General features: G+C 42.4%; 1 protein-coding gene across 1 annotated transcript in view; it reads right to left on the bottom strand.

Moving 5' to 3' along the window:
• The window catches only part of FYN (FYN proto-oncogene, Src family tyrosine kinase), a 122,764-nt gene extending 102,580 nt beyond the window's left edge, over positions 1–20,184 (bottom strand). The window contains exon 1 of the mRNA XM_044426240.1: positions 19,641–20,184. The gene's annotated coding sequence lies outside the window, so the exon portion shown is untranslated. The remainder of the gene's footprint in view (positions 1–19,640) is intronic.
• Positions 20,185–22,333: the final 2,149 nt, after the last annotated feature.

Genomic DNA, 22,333 nt, shown 5'->3' with positions numbered 1-22,333 from the left:
ACTCATGCAGGGAAGATGGGCGCGATTGAGGTCATGCTCGGGGCGGGGGGGGGAGATGGCCGCGATCTTTGTTGTTCTTTGTCACTTTGTTTCGTATTTTTGTGATTAAAAAATGGTTACAGAACAGATTTACCTTATTTACATTGAACTTCATGGGGAAATTTGATTTGGCTCATGACCAATTTGGGTCACAAACAGAGTCGCAGAACGGACTAAATTCGTGAGCCAAGGTACCACTGTAATATGGTTTCTATTTATTCATTTTAGTATTTGCAAATTTCTGTCCATGTGGTTCTGCTTCTTTGCATTTTCACACAACATGCAGGTGGTAATCCACACAAGAAGGAAGGGTCACATGTATATACTTCACAAGGGTGATTAGCTAAATGTACAGAAGAGGGGGGTGAGTTCTTTTCCTTAGCTGAAGTGTTAAATAGTCAAAGCAAGGACATGCTTTCCTTCTTTTCATTGTGTATGAAACCTAAAGCTGTGACACTCAAGAGATTTTAGAAACCTGAAGCTGTTTATGTTTGGAAGTAAAAGCATAGGCAGAATAGATATTCTAAAACATATAAAGTCAATAAATATCTGTACTTTAATAAAACATTAAACGGAACTAAATCCCACAGACCTCCAGCACAGAAAAGTAGCTACACACTTTCCCGTTCAGTGAATACATACAAGCATTTCATCTTTTTGCTCTTCCATGCCAAAACTGACAAGTTTAATTTAGAAAGAGCTGAACACTGGAAAACATAGTTGGAAGAAAGAGTACACATGCAGCTCAGCAAGGTACAGCTCTTCAGACTTTTCTCTTCCTTTTTCTGTTGGACATTTCTAACCATATCAGCAGGATGTCACAATCTGAATGTGTCTTTTTCACCTATTTCGGGGGAGGAACTACACATTATATATTAATTAATGGCATATTAAATCTGTTGGAAACAGGGGCCTTTTTATTATTTGAAAGGCTAGCAGATAGGCTAGTTGATAACTTCACCATATGTGAGACACGTAGCTTGAGTCCAGTTTGTTTAATAACTAAAGACATCTATGAACCCCATGTATTTTTATCTTTTCCCTTGGGAATTCTTTCAAAGTATACAAGCAAGAACAAAATAACTATGTTCATATTCCCATATAGCTTTTTTAAATAGTGCAAGCTGGTGGGAACCTTGCAATCATTATTAACAATAGTATTTGAGAATCATGAAGTTCTAAAGAAAAACTTTTTAAAAGATTAAATCTATTTATAAAGAAAAAAATAAAGCCCACTTGCACTTTTTAAAAAATGCACACAAAGGGCAAAACTGTGCAGTAAAGTGCAGCGCTATATAAGCAATTTGTTTTTCAATTTCATTCATTTTTAATTACATTTTGATACTCTAAGGGATTACTTTACAACTATGGGTCAGGACTCAAAATTGGGTTATATGTCCCTACCTGAGCTGGATCAGCAGGATCAGCATCATTTCTGTTTTTCCTTACATATTCTAATGTTTTTTTCCAGTTCCTTGCAAACCTTCATTGACTGCAAGAGCAGACTTTTTTTTTAAACCCATATACAGGAAACCTGTGGCTCTGGAAAGCCTTTCCTGTGGCCCAGGACAGGTTGCCCAGTCCTGCTAGGGGATGCTGTACTGCATTCAATGTATGGCCATTACAGCAGGAATTGCATTTTTAAAAATGCTGACACAACACTGTCTTATACATGAAAAGCAATCCAGTGCAGATCCTTTTCTTATATGATATTTAGTGAGCATTCTGGTTAGAAGACTGATCTCAACTCCTTTTATTTCGTGTGTGTGTGTGTGTGTGTGTGTGTGTGTGTGTGTGTTGCGAGTCCTCCTATGTCTCCCCTCCTTTCCTGCTTGGAATCAGCAGGATTATAAAATCCGCATTTGCAAAATTAATATTCAGAGATATCTGCTTCTAAAATGATACATTTTCCTCTTTTTATCCCCTAAGGTTCTGAACCTGCAAGGTGCACAGTGCCCTTAAATTTTATAGAGCTCAACAATCATTCAAAGTTACAAATATGCAAGTGTCAGCTAAACAGCATTTCCTGAAAGCAGCTAGGAAAAGAAGGGTAAAATGCAGTATAAAAAAATAATCCAGCACCTCTTATTGTACTCACTCCCACCCTTACTGACTAAAGGAACTTTGCTCTGTTTAAAACCCCGACTGCACCAATGCTCAATGTTGATAATTAATTTAGTGATGCTTTTGTGGGAATAATTAAGGGTTTTTGTTTAATTACTGGTGGAAGTGCTTTTGAACTATTAGCTGTATGAAGCAGAGAACCCAATACGCAAGCATAAACAGGCTTCTACATGCATTTCTGCTGTAAATGAGTGCAACAAGCTTAGGCGGATGGATGAACTACCAGGGTGCACTTATGGTATTCTTGTATTCTAAAGCTTTTGACAGCAGAATGCAGCAGAATGCAGCAGTGCTGCCAATCACATATAATAAGTGATCTGTGAAGTTACAGCTTGATGCCAGACCTCACTGATCTCCTGCAGTACAACACGTGAGCAAGGGAATGGAATGAGAAACAAGGTCCCTATATGCCCATTTCTCTGTGCTGCCTCACTAGCAATTTAACATGCAGCAAATCACATGCTTTCCTTCTAAACCATGTCATTCAGACTCTATACGTTGTGTGTGTTGGATTGCATGTTTGAATGGCACTCTGCAAAGAACCTTTTCATCACATTCTAACTTGTTCCACATGGGCACCTAATGGGGTTAGGATTGCTTTGCCTTTTTTTTTTTTTACACTTATCACAATTTAATATAGTTGAAGACCTTACAGCTAGTTTTTTGTTTTTAAATTTATAATACACCATACAGTCTCTGACAGCCTTCAAGGCAGCTTCCATTAAAACTATATTGAAATACCATTACAGATTTTGGACCTTTTTACAAAAATTCACTACAAAACAGCCAGCAGTATTGTACAAAATATTAAAAAGCATATAAAAACATCAGTAGACGACTAAAAATAATTCAGCCAACCAACCAACTTGACTTCATAAGTAATGCCAAATGTTAACAGATGCAATAAACTGAAGAGAAAGGGGAGTTATTAGAAATCTAGCCTAGAAGCTCTATGGGCATACCTAAGATCCCTTTCACTTATCACACAGTAGTGTGGATCCCTCAGAAAACTGTCCCAAGTGAGGAAAGCATTTTTAATGGTGATTAAGGTAATTATTATTAAGAAGGGTAAACTTAATTGCACTTAGGGAGAAATAATGGCATGATGACTTGCGGCATTATGTTCTGATGCATATGACATATAGAGAGAACTTCTTATGTCTGCCTTGGCCATTGGAAAGAAATTCCTCTGAAGTCATGGCAAGATAAGACATCACAGAGTCATTTCTCACAGCTGCACACACAGTTTGAGAACTGCACATAAATGTTGACAATGACTCTTCTGAACTAATTTACAGTGATGAGGTAAACACCCCCCAGACCCTCTCAGAATCCAGCAAATACCTAGTTTGTTCCATTCAAAAAGCAGCAGCATAAAATCCACCAAGCACACCTTAAAGGGCTGAGGAAAAACCCCTTTTCCTCCAGATGCAAGAAGAAACAAGGAAGGCTACCTGAAGAGAAAATTCTAGAGGCAGGATGACACAAAAGAAAACTTCTGAGTACATTCAAGTGGGAAAAATGGCATCTCTTTGTCATTCAGATTCCCATCAAAGAAACCGGAGGAAGAGATGGCATTCTAGGCTCCAGGACCTTCAGAAATCCCACCAAGCAGTGCTTAGAACTCAAAACCTCCTTAAACCACAGCCCAATTCACGCATTCAGAAATTCTTGGATGAAGGGAAGACAGAAATGTGAAATAGTGACAGAGAAGGTCTGAAAAGAAAGGCCAACTGTATTTGGCTGATCACAGTTACAGCGTTCTTGCACAATTAGCAGAATCCGGTTAAGGTCTATCTTCTGACCCTCCCAGGAAGTCAGGAAGGGTGGGACCAGTGGGCATATCTCTCTTTCATGCTTAGAGTTTTTAAGTGTCTAAATAGGGCCTACATTTCCCATGATCCAGCGGAAAGGCTGCTTTTGGATTCTAAGAAGCTATCTGGCATGATGTGAACAGGCAGCTTTATGGATTGACTATGCAAGGATCTTCTTCCATTCCTGCGGCATGATTGCCTGGCAGCAACTGTAGAACAAGGGACTTTGGCTTTTAGTGGATTTGTAGTTATCTTGTCCTTAAAACACATCCCCTTGAAACACTTTTTGTAGTTGTTGTGGTTGCTATTACTATGGCAGTTTGCAACTTATCTTATTAGGTAACACTTTGGCTATAGGAAGGGCTACATAGATTATTTGGCCAATGATAAATTACTATAACAGCAACAAAATAATCTCTTTAAGATATATGCCAGACATGAGCTAGGAGAAAAAAGACTGCTGAAGCCACACACATAAAGTCCGTGCTAGAAGACGTTAGGATATTCTTGCCACTTTCTTGCTGCGCTTCATTTAGCAAGGCTAGGAAAGAGGAATGAACAACTTGAGGATCAGAAATAAAATGTCCGTTTTCACTGGCCAGTTTGTATACTTTAATCCTCAAGTTCCAAGATGCTTCAACCAGCTCAAGTAAAAGACCTGATATGCATGTAATAATACCACAGTGCATGAATTGAGAATGGACTGTTGCTGAATCATTGGTTGCTTTTATGTGTGAACCTTATATTAAAGTTTAACTATGGGTTGATAACCAAAAACAACCCAGAGTTCAAAACCCTGTCACCAACCATGAATTTTCTTCCTGGATTGTTTGTGTTTAACAACCCATAGTTAAACTATAATGCAGGGTTAATACATAAAGACACCTCACAATGCAACTGATATGCAGTACTCTGGGTTGTAATTATGTGCAGTCCTAGCTGACGATTCTCTCTGATGATTCCATTAAATTAAAAGAAGTATGCCTACTAGCATATTTTATTATGCACATTCCACAAAATCATACAGCAGCAGCTGGGGTCAGATGTACCCTTAGGCAGGTTGAAGTGGCTACCTCAGCTGGTGGATGCTGATGCATGTGTATGCACAGGTGCATGCATGTGCAAGCGACAGTCCCCATTCTTCCTGCATCCCCAGCAGTTTTGTTTTTGGTGGGAAAAGATACATATTTTTAAATTACATTTGCCTGATGGCCTGATAAGACCTGCCTTGCGCCCCTCAGCTATCCTTCTGAAGGACACTGTCCCATCGTTAGGGCTGAAGTACGATTCAACACCACATTCTACACGGTGTGCTCAGCATCCATATGAGGGATGCCACCTTGTCCTTCACCACAGGCATCAAAGTGTTTTGGGCTGGCGATGGAAGTAGTTCCAGTCCAAGTTTACCTGTTTAATGTCTGAGCCAAACCACTATACAGAAATATTTGTTGTTTTGTTCCTCAAATTTTCCAGAACATGAACTGGTTTTCAAAATATTCCACAGTGATCATATGCCACTATGCATAAATCCATTGCTACATGTTCTGTCCCTTACCTGAATGTCACAGCAACAATTCCAACATAATCTTAGTAATAAATCGTATTAGCTGCCATTTCTACAATTTAGTATGCAGTGATTTCAATGTGATGATGAAGTATGTTTTCACTGTGTTCTCTTAGTCTATATAATTTCTTTTGTTCAGTTTGGCATCCACTCTCAGATGTTAGAACAGGGAATTTTGCTCCAGATTTCAGCTTGCCAGTAACGATGGATTAAGTGAACAAAGCTGGCAACTACTGTTCTTTAGCTACCCTCATTCATGAACCTCACTGAAGTGCAAATCAAAGAAAACCTCCTTTTCCTTCACATAAGATCCCTTTAGAAAGGAATTTCTTTGCATTTATTTTCCTTTTCTTCCAAGCAGAAATCTCAAGACCTTTTGTATTCATGTTAATGTTGCTTTTGCTTTTAATTATTTTCTGAAAAGATCACAGCAGCCTACCAAATGAGGAATCAGACATTTGATGCTTACATGTCTTATTCGCTAATGCCCCCCACAAATGCTAACTCATTCTTATGTATCTTTCTAAATTTTCCACATTTTCATGCACAAAAACATATATAGTAAAAATAAAGCACATGACAATGTATTTGATGTCAAATACATTCTAACAACATTTGAAAGGCTACATCTATATTATGATTTATAATGTAAGGCAAGACAATATTTGCACAATTTGCAATATTTGGCAACTGCATTGGGGACAAGAGTCCAGCTGTCTATCTTAATTAAGCTTCTTTGCACTGCAAGGATTTAGGTCAAACTCTTAAAGTTACTGGCAGGATTTTAGAGTCCCATATTTTCTTAAGTCAAAAAGATGCAGTGCAGATGGGAACAGTGTTTATGAATCAACATGCAACTGAGCATATCCAATGACTTCAAGATATGTAACATCCAGATCCTTCAGAGTCAGTAAAATCATGCAGCCCGTGATGGTGACAACCACAAGTTGTTGCCATATGTTGGTTCCTATGGGAAGCAGCTACGGGAATTTCAGCCTATTTCTTGGCTGCTGTCCACAGAACTACTCCACATAATTTGCACACTCAATAATATTAACAAAGACCCAGGGCGGGGTAGACAGGATTGTAGACATTCTCTACCGGTGTGATCAAATAAAAATCAAAGGCATTTTTGTTTTTCATTTTTGCAAATAACAATAAAAAAGCACATTTAACTGGAGTAAATTTAAATCAACTCAATGGGACTTACTGATGACTGTACAGGTATTGGATTATGCCAACCTGGATGCCATGTGGGAAAGGGGTAACAAAAAAAATAAAAAAAATAAATAAATTTAAAAATGTGAACTGGAAGTGCTTTCATCTATGGTGCTAAGCTATAATCCATGTGTAAAAGTTTGACTCATTTCAATCAATGTCCATACACTATAAGTTAACTAAATGGACCTTTGGTCATGTTCTAGTTATTAAGCTGGAGAAGTCTCAAGGTAGAAACATAGAAACAGAGTGAGTCAGAAGGGGTCTCCCCTCCCAGGCCATCTAGTCTGACCCCCCGGCTCCACTCACGACATGCCCACCATGTGCACATCTAGTATGTCCTCGAATACCCGCACTGATTGGGCCTCAACTACCTCCAGTGGAAGCCCATTCCATACCCTCGGGGTCCTAACTGTCAGGAAGTACTTCCTGGCATCTAAATTGAACCTTGGTTCCCTGAGCTTCGCTCCCTTGGAGCACATCTTGCCCTCCTCTGCAGGGGAAAACAGGTCTCTACCCAAAAGATTCACCCAGTTTGCCAAAGGTAAGATTCACACAGCTTGCCAAACAGTTCTTCTATTAAGTAGAGCTGTTCATGTTGTATTGGCAGTACAAATGATGGTTTCTATGTTAAAAGTAGTCATCAGGGTTAGAATTTTTTCATGTTTATAAGGCACCATATTTCTAGATGTCTTGACAGCTTGCTTTCCATCCCTTCAATGCTCATCTGTCCTGAACAGCAGCTTCTTTCCAGACTGACATACAGATCTTTATGAAAATCTTTAACAGCTGCAAAGAACTCTAGCCATGAAATAGGTAGAGCTATTCATTGGCCTCAGTCGTTATACTCTAGGCCAAGTTCTCCATTCTTTGTCCAATACTTCCTAAATCTGCATGGCCTCTAAACCAGATTATAGGGGTTGCCAAAATGGAACATCCTTGTGTGGACTGGCATTAGAACTCTTCAATGTTCTAAAGCCAGTCCACACAATGTTCTAATCATACCTAGCAGCTTAATTTTAGAAGCTGGGACATGAGGACATCAGCCTTCTACTGTTCTTGTTCCCAAACAACTGGTATCCAGAGGCATGCAGCCTCTGATCCTGGAGGTAGCATTAAGCCACAATGACGAACAGCCATTGATGATGAACTTTTCTAATTCTCCTTTAAAGCCATCTAATTTAGAAGCAATCACCACATCTTATTCCAGAACATTCTGTCTTTGGGAGCAATAACAAGTGATAACACCTGGCACTTGGAGCTAATGGCTGGCCCCAGGGACTGGAAGATGGGCCCTTACCCCATGGTCAACTGACCTAGGCTGGTGAGGCATATGAAGCCCAAAGAACTTCGTTCTTCTCTTGGGAGGTCTTGTTTCTGCTGTTTCTGTGTGCAGAAGAGTGCTGCGGCATCCTGTATATCATGCGCTGTTACAAGACAGAATTTCTATGTGTAGGCTAGGATAGAAGATGTTCATTATTTTGTTTTCTGAGTGGGTCAACAAGGCCCTGCGAATGGGGTTCTTGGTTGGCTCTAATGTGTCTTGTTGCTGTCCAAATTCCCTTTTTCCCTCCCTTCCCCCTCTTTCCTGTTTTTATCCTTTTTAGAGTCTGTGTTTTAGTTTCTCCACCCCTATATTTTAAACTTTTAATAACGTAGTTTGTTTCCCCAAGTTTGGGATCGTTGTGTGCTGAATCCAATGGCTGGTCCAGGGTGCCGGGACCAGGTACTGTCTGGGCAAGAATGGCCCAGTTGGCCAGCGTAGTGGGCAATCCCTGCTGGTTTTCTGTTACAGATGTACTTCCTCTTTTCTTGGGAATGTTTAAGAGGTAGAAGTAGATAAGGTAAATTTAGTCTGCAACTGGTCTTCAGGTAGGAGATTTAAAGAAGAGCAAGGAAGGACTGGTTTATTTAATTTTCCTATTTTAAACTCCATTTGAAGAAACACTTCCTGCACAGAAGACCCATGAAGCTCAAGAGAAAATAAGAGATTTTCAACATTTCCTAAAAACATAGCCACAGCCTTCTTATCCTGTGATCATGCCTGGCTTTCTTATTTATTAAGTCTTGGCCAAAGGGATGATAGCCTGACATACTAGTATACAAAATGTTTCCACTGAATAAATACTTCCAAAATATAATACACCTGAAAGAAAAATAGCTAACTCTGGGGTTGTGGTCATTAAGCACAGAATTGCCCCAGTAATGCCCATGAAGGGATTTCAGAAAAACCGTAACTGTTTTCTGCAACTGTTTCTTCAAGACCATGTAGTTCCTCAGGCACAGACTGTCATGTCTAATGTAAATAGTTTGTGTTTTGTGGACAAGAACTGAATTCCTGAATAATCAATGCTTATGTTGTATGCAATATCATTCCAGACTGAAGAAACTGCATCACTAACAAACAATCTCATCAAATCATGCCAGCCTACAGCAGTCTGTTTACAAGTGAGTGTGCTACAAATACTTAATAAAATCGTTTTATTAGGACTCAGGGCATTTTACAGTACTTTTTACTTTTTTTTTTGAAAAAATATATAATCAACAGGTAGCAGTACCATAAATATCTTGTTGTATTTTACACAGCAGTACTAATCTAGGCCAACTGGAGATCGCAATTTATATGGGACCCATTCCTATATGCAAAGTCCTGCAAAGATGCAAGCTGCCAGGGGAGGCTGGTTTTCTGACAGATCTTGCAACTGATCCTTGCAACACCCCCCCCCCCCCGCTGCCTTTTATCTTCAAAGGGAAAAGAAACACCTATGCCTTCCAATGGGTGATATAGGGATTAGCTAAGAGGCCTAATCCTGTGGCCTCACTGAGGAACAGAGGGGTTTTGGAAGCAGAAGAATCAAAGGCAACCTCATCCTAACTTGGAAGATGCCATTTTGGGGCTTTCTACTGGCTATCTGTGCCAGTAGTTTTACGCCTCCAGAGCTTTCTATATGCTAAACAGGAACCTTGAGACATATGCCAATTCTCCTGAGTGGAGCTCCTCTTCACCAATGGAAGGAGATCCCTGTGGCATCCTAACCCCCTCCAGCCAGCATATCTGGGGATTTGGATTACACTATGTGAGAGAACTGCTGCCAGTCAGAAAAAATAAGACTTTAAAAAAATTAAATTGGATTTTTTAAAATTTAAATCAATTTTTTTAAATAAAATGCTTTTTGAGGAAAAATCTATCTAAAGATAGTCCCTATTTAAGTTGCATTATAGTCCAACGGTGATTCATTATGAAATAAGGATTAGTTTTTAAGTATGTAGCATGAGGCTGTATATTCATGCAATGACTAAATTTTCTTAAATGGATTCCATTAATCCATTCACAGTGGCATGCTCTTCCAGAGTTTTCTGTAAGAATCCTGAGGAATTTTTCTATCTAGAAGATATTATTGCAGATTCTTGGTTTTACAGTTCTCAAAACTGTGAATGTATATCTGCGGAGATCACATGCCTTTTCTTCACAGGAAAAATGTTATAAAACATACAGAGTTGAGAAAAAGACCTTAATCTCAGTGTTCCTGTGCAAATCTATGTACACAGAACCAACCCCTTATCTCTTAAGTGCTATGTTTCAAAACATTCAATGAATAGAAGAAGGCTGTTGGGAGTGGAATAGATCTGCACAAGAAGCTAAGCGTGAGGAAGGAGAGGTAGGTAGGAAAAATGAAAGTGAAACCTTTTGAGCAGACTACTCCACAAGTCTTGGCAACTTCTTATGTATAGCCAGTGCTTTTTTTGTTAAAAAAAAGAAGAAGCCGGAACGCACATCTTTTTTTGAAAGAAAGAACTTGTTTACCTTTTGCACATTGCCAGTCACTCTACACACACATAAACAAAATGCAGTAAGCAGCGCGTGACCACACACACCAATCCCAAGCCTCCAGCAGCCCTCACTATCTCACTATCAGATAGCAGACACAAAAGCAGCCCGCAGGCACTATGTTAATAATGTTTGCTGCTGATCTGCTACTTAGTAAAATCCATTGGAAAAAAACGGGGTGCGTTCTATGACAAAAGAAGTCCTGTGTATAGCACAAGGTTTATCATATTATTCTTTCCCTCGAGGAGAAAACCTATATTGGCAGCAGGCTGTAAAAGTGACCCAGTCTGGGAATATTTTAATGAGTTCCTCTACCCACGGGTAAGGCTGGCATGTGTGTAACGTATGTTGAAAACCATGACTTAAATCTAGTCTAATGATTTAAATCAAATCCACCCTGGTACAAATACTGCAACGAACCATTGGACGGACATATTAAAACAATCACATGTAACCTTAGGTGTTTCTTCTAAGATATAGTATTTCTAATGCACGGCATTACAAGTTAGAGCAGAAACCAAAGTTAAGCATTTTTAGATGTTGCAGATTTCAGCAAGGATGTTCAAGTACAGGCTCTTCGTTGACTGGAATCAATGGATGAAAATGTGCTTAATTCTGACTGGATTGTGCCTGCATTCTTTTGTCCTCTTGAGTATATACCAGCATGCTAGAGAGTGAACTGTGAAAAAGAACCCCTTTAAGAGCAATGGTTTTGAATGAACATTCATTCCCAAACCATGATTAGCATGTGGTTCTTTGAACATGAAATCCACTGTGCTATTTTGTCCTATCTATGCTCAATTATCTTCATGAGCTTATTTTCAAATAAAATTATGCTTGTTAATTTTGCTTCTGTTCTTAGCTTCTCCTTCTTTTTCTCATTTTATTATCAGTGGAACCACTAAATGTTAGCTATAAAACCAGTATTTTAAAAGAAAAATTAGGGAGCAATCAAATTCTATTCAGGACTTATCCATTATGAATTATCTTAAATTAAGCAAATATAGTTATTAGAGCTCTGGGTTGAATCTGGGAGATCCTCTCCTAATCAGCCATGAAGTTCACTGGGTCTTACTTTGGGGCATTCTCAGCCTGGCCTACCTCTCAGGGTTCTTGTTGTGAGCATAAAATAGAGAACATTGTAAGGCACCGTGGGTTCTTTACAAGAGAGAAAAACGTGGGATATGTGTAATGGAGCAACCACAACAACCACCAGAACTTTTTAAAATCTAAAACAAAGCAGCAATGCAAAATATGTCTAAAAGTTACTCGTTGTTTTTACCTAGCTTGCCTGTTCACACACAGAAGTTGTTTGTGTCATTGCAGCAGCCAGAAGAGAACCTCTGGACTCCAAATTTATGAAGTGGCCATTTTTATTCTGCATAAGTAAATAGCTGTTACTTTGTCCTGCTTGATCAAGACCTGACATTTCGCTTCTTTTATTATTCGGGGCTAAATATCTCTTCTGCTCTTGACCAATAATGCTTGTGGTTTCCTTTCTTTCAACTTGTTGTGTTAGACCAAGCATAGACAACCTGGTGCTCACTGTATGTTTCAGACTTCAACTCCTATCAATGGCCAATGGTCAGGGGATGCCTAAAGTTGTGATTCACAGTACCTGCATACAGCAGGTTGGGGAAGACTGTCCTAGATGATAAAATAATAGCTATTTTAGCTCCTGAGTCTCCAAGGAGGATATAAAAAAAAAATAGTGAAATGACATTATATTCAGTACTAGGATGTATTGTTTTGCTGCCTTCCAGATACCCTACTAGTTTCCAGTGGAAAATAGTTTAATCATTTTCATTTTCTTTAAAAAAAAACTCTACCCAACTTCCAGTCTTGTATACATGTAGTGAAATAAGTCCTTGGGTAGTTATTACACAATAGAACATTCAGATACTCTATATGGACTAGATAATAACCATGTAGGAAATTACTACATGTGTAAGAGCTTCCAGATGTCTTTTAAAATGACTTAAGACAAATTCACAGAGGGTAGATCTGACTGCAGCGATTAGGCATGTGACCAAATGGACATGTGTCAAGGCAGGATGCCTCTGAATATCATATTATGGAGAAAAACAACAAAGACAGCATGTTGCTTTTATGCCAGTTGTACACTTCTGGATGCATTTGGCTGGTGCCTGTAGGAAACAGGATAGTGGATTATGGGAATAGCAGGAGTCTTCTTTATGTTCTTAGTTTTACACGCCTTTCTGTGGAAGTTATTTATTTTCTACAATATAAAACAAAACCAAAAAACAAAACCCTGGTAGAACAAAGGATTCTTTGGGCCTATAGTTCCATTGATGATGGTTCAGGATTCCACCAATCCTGTCTGAAGTGTCTGGTTCCTAGTTATATTGCTTTATTACACTCATGTCTCACAAAAATAGACCTTGCTTGCCAGATAACCATTGGGACTATAAATATCTTTAGTGACCTATTTTCATACTAAAGATTAACAATTATTTCTAGGCCTTTTAATGAGTCATGGTGTCTGTAGTGAGGGCTAGTGAGAGGGAAGAGTTATTGCCTTTCTGTTTATTGGAAGTAAGTATGGCCCAGCATTAATACTTCCTTAAGCACACCAACTATATATGACAATGTTTCTACACAGGAATAATTTGAGATACTCATTGTTGACATTTGATTGTGTTACTTTTTTAAATCATCCAAAAGTTGACATTATCTGTGTAGCATGCAAATTCATCATCATATATGAAGTAATAATATAACAAGTCAAATAAAAACAAAAGCAAAAAATGAGAAAACCGACCCTGGAGGTAGGGTAGGCAGTGCAAAAGTCTGAAGGCATTAACAATGGTTCTAAAGGTCTGAAAGCATTAGCAGTTTTCCCAGTCTCTGGGAAAATAAACTGGTTCTAATCTGATGCTAGAAAGACACTAACACAAGTGCCAGGTGAGCCTCTTTAGGAAGGGGAATCTCCAGACAGGGCACCAGCACTGAAAAAGCCCTCTCTTGCAGCCTTATCTCATTCATTGGTGGTGTCCCAAGAAGCTCCTCAGACAAGGATCTTAGGGTCCAGGCAAGAAAATATGGTAGGAACTGCTCCTTCGGAGAACCTGGTAAAAGCCATTTATGCTTGTAAAGTTTAGAACCAGCACTTGGCATCCATGCTGATAGCAAAGTACTGGCATAATGCCTTTTCTAAAAACTAGTCTCTATGAACAATTTAGCCATCCTGCTTTGGATTAGCTGAAATTTTCCAACCATAATCAAAGGTATAGAATATGGTTGGGAATGGACTGCAATAATCCAAACAGGAGGTTACCAGAACATGAATAACTCTTGCAAGGCAGTATCTGAACAGGTATAAAGTCACTGCTGATCAGCCTAAGGACACAGTCCTAGCATTTTGACACAGGGAAAAGTCTGATGACTCCCTGACCCCTTAGCCAGCCAAGGGATTGTAAGACTTTCCCCCCTCTATTCATGCATTCTGTTTTCCCTCTATTGCACTCTATGTTGATAAAACGTACTCCAACACCATCATCAACACCATCTGTGTCAGTCGTAATAATGGTGGATTTAAGAACAACCCCAAAAAATGCATCTGAAGAGTTGGAGGAGGATGGGGAACACACAGCCTTCCAGACGCTGCTGGACAGCAAAATGACTAGGGCTGACAGCTGCAGTCCAATAGCATCTAGAGTATCTCACACTCTGGCTTTAGGTGGCATGTAGTCCCCTCCAGAACAGGGTAAACACTAGCCAATGAAAAACACAAATCACCCACAATCACCCATCTCTATCTGCCCAGATTGAATCTCAGTTTATTGATCCTCATTCAGTCCATTACGCAGCCCAAGCACTGGATCAGAGCATCAAATAGTGCGGCCAGATTACATGAAAAATTATACCATCTGCATAATGGTGACACTTCAATCCACATCTTCCTCCCAAAGGTTTCATAAAAATAAACCTACACCATGGGTCACATGTAGCTCCACTGGCTGATTTTGCTGCCTTCATCACCCCATCACTGAATTTGTGGAGTGCTGACAAAGAAGGTGGCTATTTTACTTGAAAACAAGATGTATGCTCTTTATGTGTCTGGTTTTCAAGTAAAATTGTGAGACAGGTATGTGTTGTCACAGCTGCAAGTCTGCACCACCAAATTTCAGGTGCAATTTCAGATGTGGGAGTGGCAATGTGCCGCCTTCAAGGCCCCCAGAAATTTCCTGCCCAAAACTAGATACTCAAAAGCACAGGGGATAGATAAAAAGGAGCAACAGGGCACAGGGCAGAGCAATAGTTCCCAGGCCTTCCTTTTGGAAGTAAACATCTAAATAATAATGAAACCTTTGCAGTACATTTCTGCCACATCCCAGCTCTGACAGCCAATACAGCTGAGAGGACATTCTCCATGTCTGTCCCTGTCTCAGCACCAGTCACTCCACAGAGCACAAAAGCAGTTTCAGTTCCAAAACTTGAAGCAAGATTGAACTGGATCTGGAAATTCAGTTTCATTTAAAAGTGCCTGGAGTTGATCAGCAACTACTTACCCAAATGTTGTGCCTAGGAAAGCCTAGAATTGTTCTGACTCTCTGGGTCCCTTTCACATTTCTTCAGAAGTGCCCTGATCGCCACTTCTTTTAAGGAGGCTAGTAGCTGCTCTCTTAAGGCTGTATTTGCAGCTTCCGTGCCTCATTTGGGCATCCCTTCTTTAGTAAATGCCATAAACCAAGATAGGCCAGGGTCAAGCATGCAGGTTGTTGACCAAACTTAAACCAAACATCTTATCTGCCCCTGAGGCCTCAGTAACTCAAATCCATCCAATATAACTGGACCAGACAGTGTTTTTGACACTTTCACTACTGAAATTGCACCAAGTGTGTGGAGTCTAAGTTGTAACTGATTTTATCTTCAAAGTAGTTCATGAACTTGTTGCAGCATGCCACCAAGGGTACAACCAATTCTTTTTCTGGACCAAATTGTAATACCACCTGGGAAAGCTTGACTGGACAACTCTGTGAAAATGTAATGAGGTGGAAAACAATTTTTTTGCCACCTTCACTGCCATAGAATTAAGTTCAATGAGGGATCAGATTCAGCTTCGGTCCTCCCCACTTACATACTTTCCTGGTTACTTCATTGCCCTTCACTCAGGTGTATAACAAGGCACTGTATAATATCTGCAGGGCAGAACACTTAGACATTATCGTGTCACCAGAGATACAAACAAATGCTTGTGCTTGCATATAACAATATTTATTTCAGTCATTTGACAAGTGGTAGAATAAAATATTTATACTTGTTTTAGTCTAACTGTAACTAAAGATGCTGTAACAGAAAGCAAACTCCTAGAAACAGAGGGTAGTTTTAACTTGTCCAATCATATTTTTATTACACCATCTATCTGTCGAAAATCATATCATGTCCAGGATTACAGTGTTCATCCTAATTAACCCCACAGGACTGTTCACCTCTCCATACAACTCCACCCATGTATGGTTGAATAAAGTCACTCAAATTTCTTAGGCAGTATAATTGTTTTCTATTAAACTGTATGGTAACTGCAAATGTACAGTTTTATACACGGCAAGGAATGTTTCAGCATTTATCTTCTTTACTGACTAACTCTGCAAACAAACATTGTCAAAACATTGTATCCTCTGAGGAAGTCAGCATAATGTGTTACTTTTGCATAGCACAACATTTCTTCTGGCTTGGGGCTGAAAACTCTGCAGATACAAACTATCTGAATAAGGGGCCAGCTGCAACTTTTCTTTCTTTCTATTTATTTTTTATTTATTTATTAAAACATTTTTATGCCGCCCCATTCACCGAAGCCTCGGGGCGGCTTTCTAGCTTGGTTCTGGAACATAAAGTCAGAGAAACAATCTAGTGTGACTCTAAAACTTGCCTCCAATATTTTACATACTATGCAATTTCAATAAAATTGCTTTCTTACTTGCATTACTTTTTAAAAAGTGTGGCTGATTTTTATTTTTATATAGCAAATGTTACTACCAATAAATTGTTATAACAGTTTAATGATAAAACAAGTGTTTACAACTCAGAGAAAAACAGGATTTGAAAAAGCAAACTACTTGTGATGGCTATCAGGCCAGGGCTTGTGACATCAGCAGATCTGTGCGTTTCACACAAGACCTACTCCTAATCATGTATAAAGAAAGGGGGAAATGAAAGGGGTTAAATTGTCTGAACACCCACAACTCTTCGGATTCCAGTCATACTCCCTCCCACTATCAGAGACCAGTTGAGAAAGTAAAATGGGAAACTATGGTGAGAACATAAGAAAAGCCATGCTGGATCAGACTAAAGTCCAGCACTCCACGCACATACAAACTGGGTACTCACAGGATCCCTCAAGTAGGATGGGTGCAAGACCTTCACTTGCCCAAGCTCTTCAACAACTGATGTATGCAGACATGCCAAAGGAGACCCCAAAGCCAGCAAGGCTAATAGCCACAGATAGCCTCCTCCTTCATGCACCAGCCCAATCCCCTTCAAAGCCATCCACATTGGTGGCCATAACCATTGGTGGCAGCAAGTTCTACAGTTTAAAGATGTGTGGTTTGAATCTTTCTGATTGTAATGCAAAAGTGTTTAACAGAAGAATTAGCATATGCCTAACTGTCCCAAGTATGTTTAAAGTACTTAATTAGTTTTAATTTGTCCAATAATTTTACATACAATAAAATATCAGAGACTAAATAAGAAACTCCCTCTTTTTCTGTCATTGGAAAGTAGAATCATTTAACAAACTAAAAAAACAAACAAACAAACCACATCCATTCTAAGTATCAAAGACGGACTAGCAATGTGATCCCATATTTATTCGTAAATTATTCTCAATGAATTCAGGGGGACTGGTGCCAGGCAAGTGATTAGTGACCTAAGTCCTAGTAAACCATAACCTCTGAAAACATGGGCAACTGTACCAGCAACTGCTTTAATGCTAACAGAGCTGTCATGCATTTTATTTAAAAGGAACTACAAATTGTGACACAGTTGCTTAGGTAATACAATGAAATTTGTGGCAATGAGGACAGAAAAGAGACACAGACTTCCAGACAGAGTGTTCAGACTTTTGTCCCCTTTCTTGAGTATTAGAATGCATGACTGTAACTGAAGGGGAGAGAACAAGAGGAAGAAAGGATGCCATGTGAATCACTGCATTTTATCAACACTACATTTTAGACTGAGGCCTATGCACTTAACGAGACCAACTTCTGAATATTGATACCTAAGAAGGATTCTGCTCCTAGCATTCTTTCTCTGCTCTTATTTATTTCCTGTCTCTTGAATGAAATGAATCACACTCCTGACTCATTATCTCATTTTTAAATTGACAAAATACAGCACTTCCAAATGTTAACAGCCACATGGTACAGTATTGTCCAGATGTTAATGCAGCAGAAACCAGACATCCTTAAAAAAAAATAAGAGTTGGCTTAAATGTTCCATGTCACTCTGCAGACACAGCAAAATGCTGGCACCCATGGTGCAGTGTTCGGAATCCTTCACTGGGCTAAGTGTGCCTGGAAAGCGGTTTCTCCCTAGGAAAAGAGAAAGAAACAGCCCTAGGGAAGAGACAAGAATCAAAAGGGAGAGGGTAGAAAAAAGGAGTCGTTTTCACCACCCTTAGGCATTTTGTGCATCTCTTTTCTTTCCTCAAAGCCCTCTTTGTCACACACACAAATCCAGCAAGATTTATTTGTAGGAGTGGGAGGAGTCATTTTATTTATTATTTCTTCCACTCCCCCTTTTTGCAGTTAAGTTGCAGCACATAAAGCCTTGGGGTGAATCTCAGTAGCTACCCCTCCCACTGCTAAACTAGTAAAAACCCTCAGACCGTGTGAGTTAAAGAGGTGGAGAGCTGGAAAAACATCAGTTTTAAAAAATGCAAAGGACCCAAAAGGAAGAGAAAGGCACCATGTGTGCGTGGAAAACCCAGCTCTATAGGGGGACTATCAATTATTAAAGGATTACATCACCACCCTTTTCCACATTCAGCACAGCTACAGAATGTTATCTCACGGATCCTCCCACGACATAATGAATTCACGCCAGGGTTGTCCAATGCGCCTCTCATGAAGGGGCTTCCCTTCTTTTAAGAGGAGCATTTCATATACCAGCACATCTCAGCAGCACGGAATCTGAGACGCGGGAGCTCTTGCTCAGGAAGCACCGGCTCCACACCGGTCTGCAGATCAGAGGCCATCCGCGCAAAGTGCCCCTGCTCTGAAAACCCTGTCATATGGCAAACACTAGTCACTATCGCCGTCACCAGCAGGGTCACAACAAGGGCCAATCCCGCACAGCGGCCAGCCTTTCACATCCGTCACCCGATCTCTGCTTGGATGGGTCAAGATACCCCCTATCGCACATCCTAGCAATTGGAAAAGGAGCAACGAAAAAGCAAAACTTCTAATCCCATCCTCTTCCTCCGCAGAAGACTAATGCAGGGCGCTCCTCTCCAGCGAAGCGCCGCGCTCAGCCCAGTCACACAGACGCGCAATACGGGACGAACATGCTGCCAGACCTCTTTACAGAGCAAGTAAATCGGCGGCGACTCTTGAGCCGATCCTGCCGTTCCTGGGGATCCACGTTCCACTCGCCCCCGGCTCCCTCCCTCCCACGGTCTACGAGCGGCGTGCTTAGCCCTCGTCGCCCGGAAAATTCAAGCGACTTCTGCTGGTGCAGCTAGCTATGCTTCCTCCTTCCCAACGTTACTCGGGCCCACCCGAATGATTAACGCACTCGTGCTTCCACCATCCCGCTTTATAGTTTCCATCCTCTCCCCTTCGGTCCCGTACGTCTGCCTCGCCCGGCCACTCCACGAGGCCTGGGGCTGGGGGCGGCGCCAGCGGCTCCGAGCGAGAAAGGGCACGCGGCGGGGGAGAGAGACCCTCCCCAGCACAGGCGCTTGGGCGAGCGGGGCGCGCGCGCACACAAAGGGGGCGCGGGGCACGGCGACACCCAGCACGGCCGCACAAAAGCGGGCGCGTGCCTCCCCCCCCGCTTCCACGAGGCAGCGGTGCTCCTCGGTCCTTACCTGACGCGCAGCCGGGCGCGGACTGCAGAGCCACCTTCGCACCAACGCCCCTCGCGCTCTCTGCAGGGTCCGGAGGGCGTCGGCGGGCGGGCGGGAGCCCCTCTCCGGAGAAAGCTCTCCAGGCTTGTCTCGCTCGCTCGCTCGCTCGCTCCTCGCGCACGCCCCGCCTGCTCCGAAGCCTGCGCTCGACCGAGGGACCGAAATAACAGCGGCGGGAGGCAAAAGGGTGGACGTCCAAGTGCCTGCCTCGGCAGCTGAGGGGCGCCAGCAGCGCCGGTGGAGGAGGCGGAGGAGGGGCGGCGGCGGCGGCGGCGGCAGCTTTGTCTGGCGCGTGGGCCAGAGACCGCTGCAGCGTTTGTCCGGGGCTCTCAGGCGGGAGGCTCCGTTTCCTCCCTCTTTTCTTCCCCTTCTTCTTCTTCTTTTATTTTTTAATTTTTTTGAAGCCGAGCCTCAAGCGAAAGCCGCCTCGGTCTGTCTCCTCCCCTCCCCTCCCAGCGCCACCCAGGCTCCTGACAGATGGCGCAACCGCAGCATCACTGCTCTGGCGCGCCTCCTGGCCAGCTCGCGCCGAGCGAGCCCGGACTCCACGCCGCTGCCTTGCCTTGCCTCGCCTCGCCTCGCCTCGCCTCCGCGCCCTGCGTCAGCTCCCAAAGCGACCGGGGCGCGGGGCGGGGGGGGGGGGGAGGAAGGCTCAAGAGTGACGCCCCTGAGCGGCCTATGGCGAGCAGCCTCTGGGGCTGCGGGGTGGGGGCGGGAGGCGCGCCAATCCTTCCGGGCGGGCGCAGCAACCGGGAAGGCGGGCGCAGGGGGATTCTCCGTTGTGCTCAGCACGCCTCAGCTGCGCCAGCGGCGGGCGGCTCTGTGGGGTGGGCTGCGCGCATCCCTCTGACACAGCGCTTCGCTGCTCCAGGCCTCTTGCAGCCGTCCGATTACATGGAAAGGGAGCTCTAACAGGATGACAGGCTGCCTTTTCATGCCTGGCGTGCGCTTTGTGTGGCTGTAATGGGAGTGAATCATCGAGCTGGAAGCAGCCAGTGTGCAGCCTAAGCCAAACTCGCTCCCGCTCTTCCTTGCCTCCACCCTCCCTCCAGTGACCATCCCCGCGCACCGACGACCCCAGAAAGCAGCCCCTGCCGTCCGAGCAAACGTGGCTCGGAGAGGCTCTGGGTGTTCATTGGAGTCCGTGGGCTCAAAGCATCGGTTCCCAGCCTCATGAAGTGCGGCGTCCTCCAGGTGCGCTGGTGAACTACAGCTTGCTGGGGGATGCTGGGAACAGCAGTCCAACACATCTGGAGGGCACCAGCAGTGGTGCAACTACATAATTTGAGACCATAGTTAAAGGGCTAATAGAAAGACTGCCATAACTATCAGTCGAGGAAAATTTCCTTGCCCACAACATCAATTGCCATTCCCTTTTTAAAATGATTCCTGATGTTAGAACAGCAGCAAGAAATCTACCAAGACCCCCTTTTAAAAATACCCTTGAGCATGAGCAGTTTTGCATTTTAAACTCATTCATTTTATACCATCCTCATGACTAAAGAAATAAGTGGTTGCTTTCCCAGCCATCATTTGGGGAGCTGGAGCGGGCTGGGTTGCAGAGTTCAGGACTTTGACCCCAAGATCCTGCCCTTGGAGCCACTTCAGGAAAGGCTGAATTTGGTGCAGGCCTCAGAGGTACCTCTGATAGGCAGTGGGGTGGGGTGGGCAAGATGCTCGAAAGATAGGCAGTGGGGTGGGGTGGGCAAGATGCTCGAAAGACTAAACTGCTTTATGTGGATCAAAAGTTCCAATCTTTGTGGTCCAACCAAGTGAAGCAGTCATTGTGTTGCTGTACCCGTCATTCCAGCCTATAAAAAACAACACACACAATATGTACAAAGACAGTTTAAATCTAGAGAGCTCTTTTCTCCCGAAGATAACTGACTGTGCCAAGGTCTTTCTGACCTCTCTACTGATTAGGGAAGAAGGAATACAATAGCATGGATGTGTGGTAAATCACGTCTTGATTGGGAGATCTGATTTCCAGCATGGTAAGCAAGCATACGCTTGATAGTAATTCTTAACAAGTTTGAGTCTTCCTAGATCACATGTTGAATGGCCAGCTGCAAATCATTTGAGCTACATCCTAAGCATTTATTATGATTTATTATTTGTTTGTGCTACTTTGCTACTGCTTAATAGTCTAAAATCTCAAAGGGTGCAATCCTATAACCTCCTGACATTCCCAGGGAGGCCCCAGGACTTTTTGGAGTCTTGCTTCCAAGAATCCTGCAATTTTGGAGGAGACTCAAGAGGCCGACTGCAGCACTTCCCCCTTGCAGAAGGAACCACTCAAGGTCATAGCTGGCCCTTGGAGGGGGTAAAGAGAGAGGTGGTGGGTGCTGTGGATTTCTGCCGGTTCCAGCTGGTATCCTAGCTTCCTTCACTGGTGCTAAATCTAGATGGCCAAAACTGGTCATCTATAAATGCAGGACATGAGGTGTGGCGGCAGTGAAGATTGCCTCTGCATCCCATTCCTGCCACCAAATGCTCATAAACCTCCACTATTCAGAGCTGCAGGGATGACGGGACTGCATGATTCATAAAACACACACAACATAAGTAAAACCATCATAGCAAAGACATAAGAAGAGAAGAAGAGGCATTCTGGATTAGACCAAGGATCCATCTAGCTGAGCATTTTTGCCCAC

The sequence above is a fragment of the Varanus komodoensis genome, unplaced genomic scaffold (genome assembly GCF_004798865.1).
Source record: "Varanus komodoensis strain SLA01 unplaced genomic scaffold, ASM479886v1 scaffold1, whole genome shotgun sequence".
Classification (NCBI taxonomy): Eukaryota; Metazoa; Chordata; class Lepidosauria; order Squamata; family Varanidae; genus Varanus; species Varanus komodoensis.
This window is presented reverse-complemented; position numbering and strand designations above follow the sequence as displayed.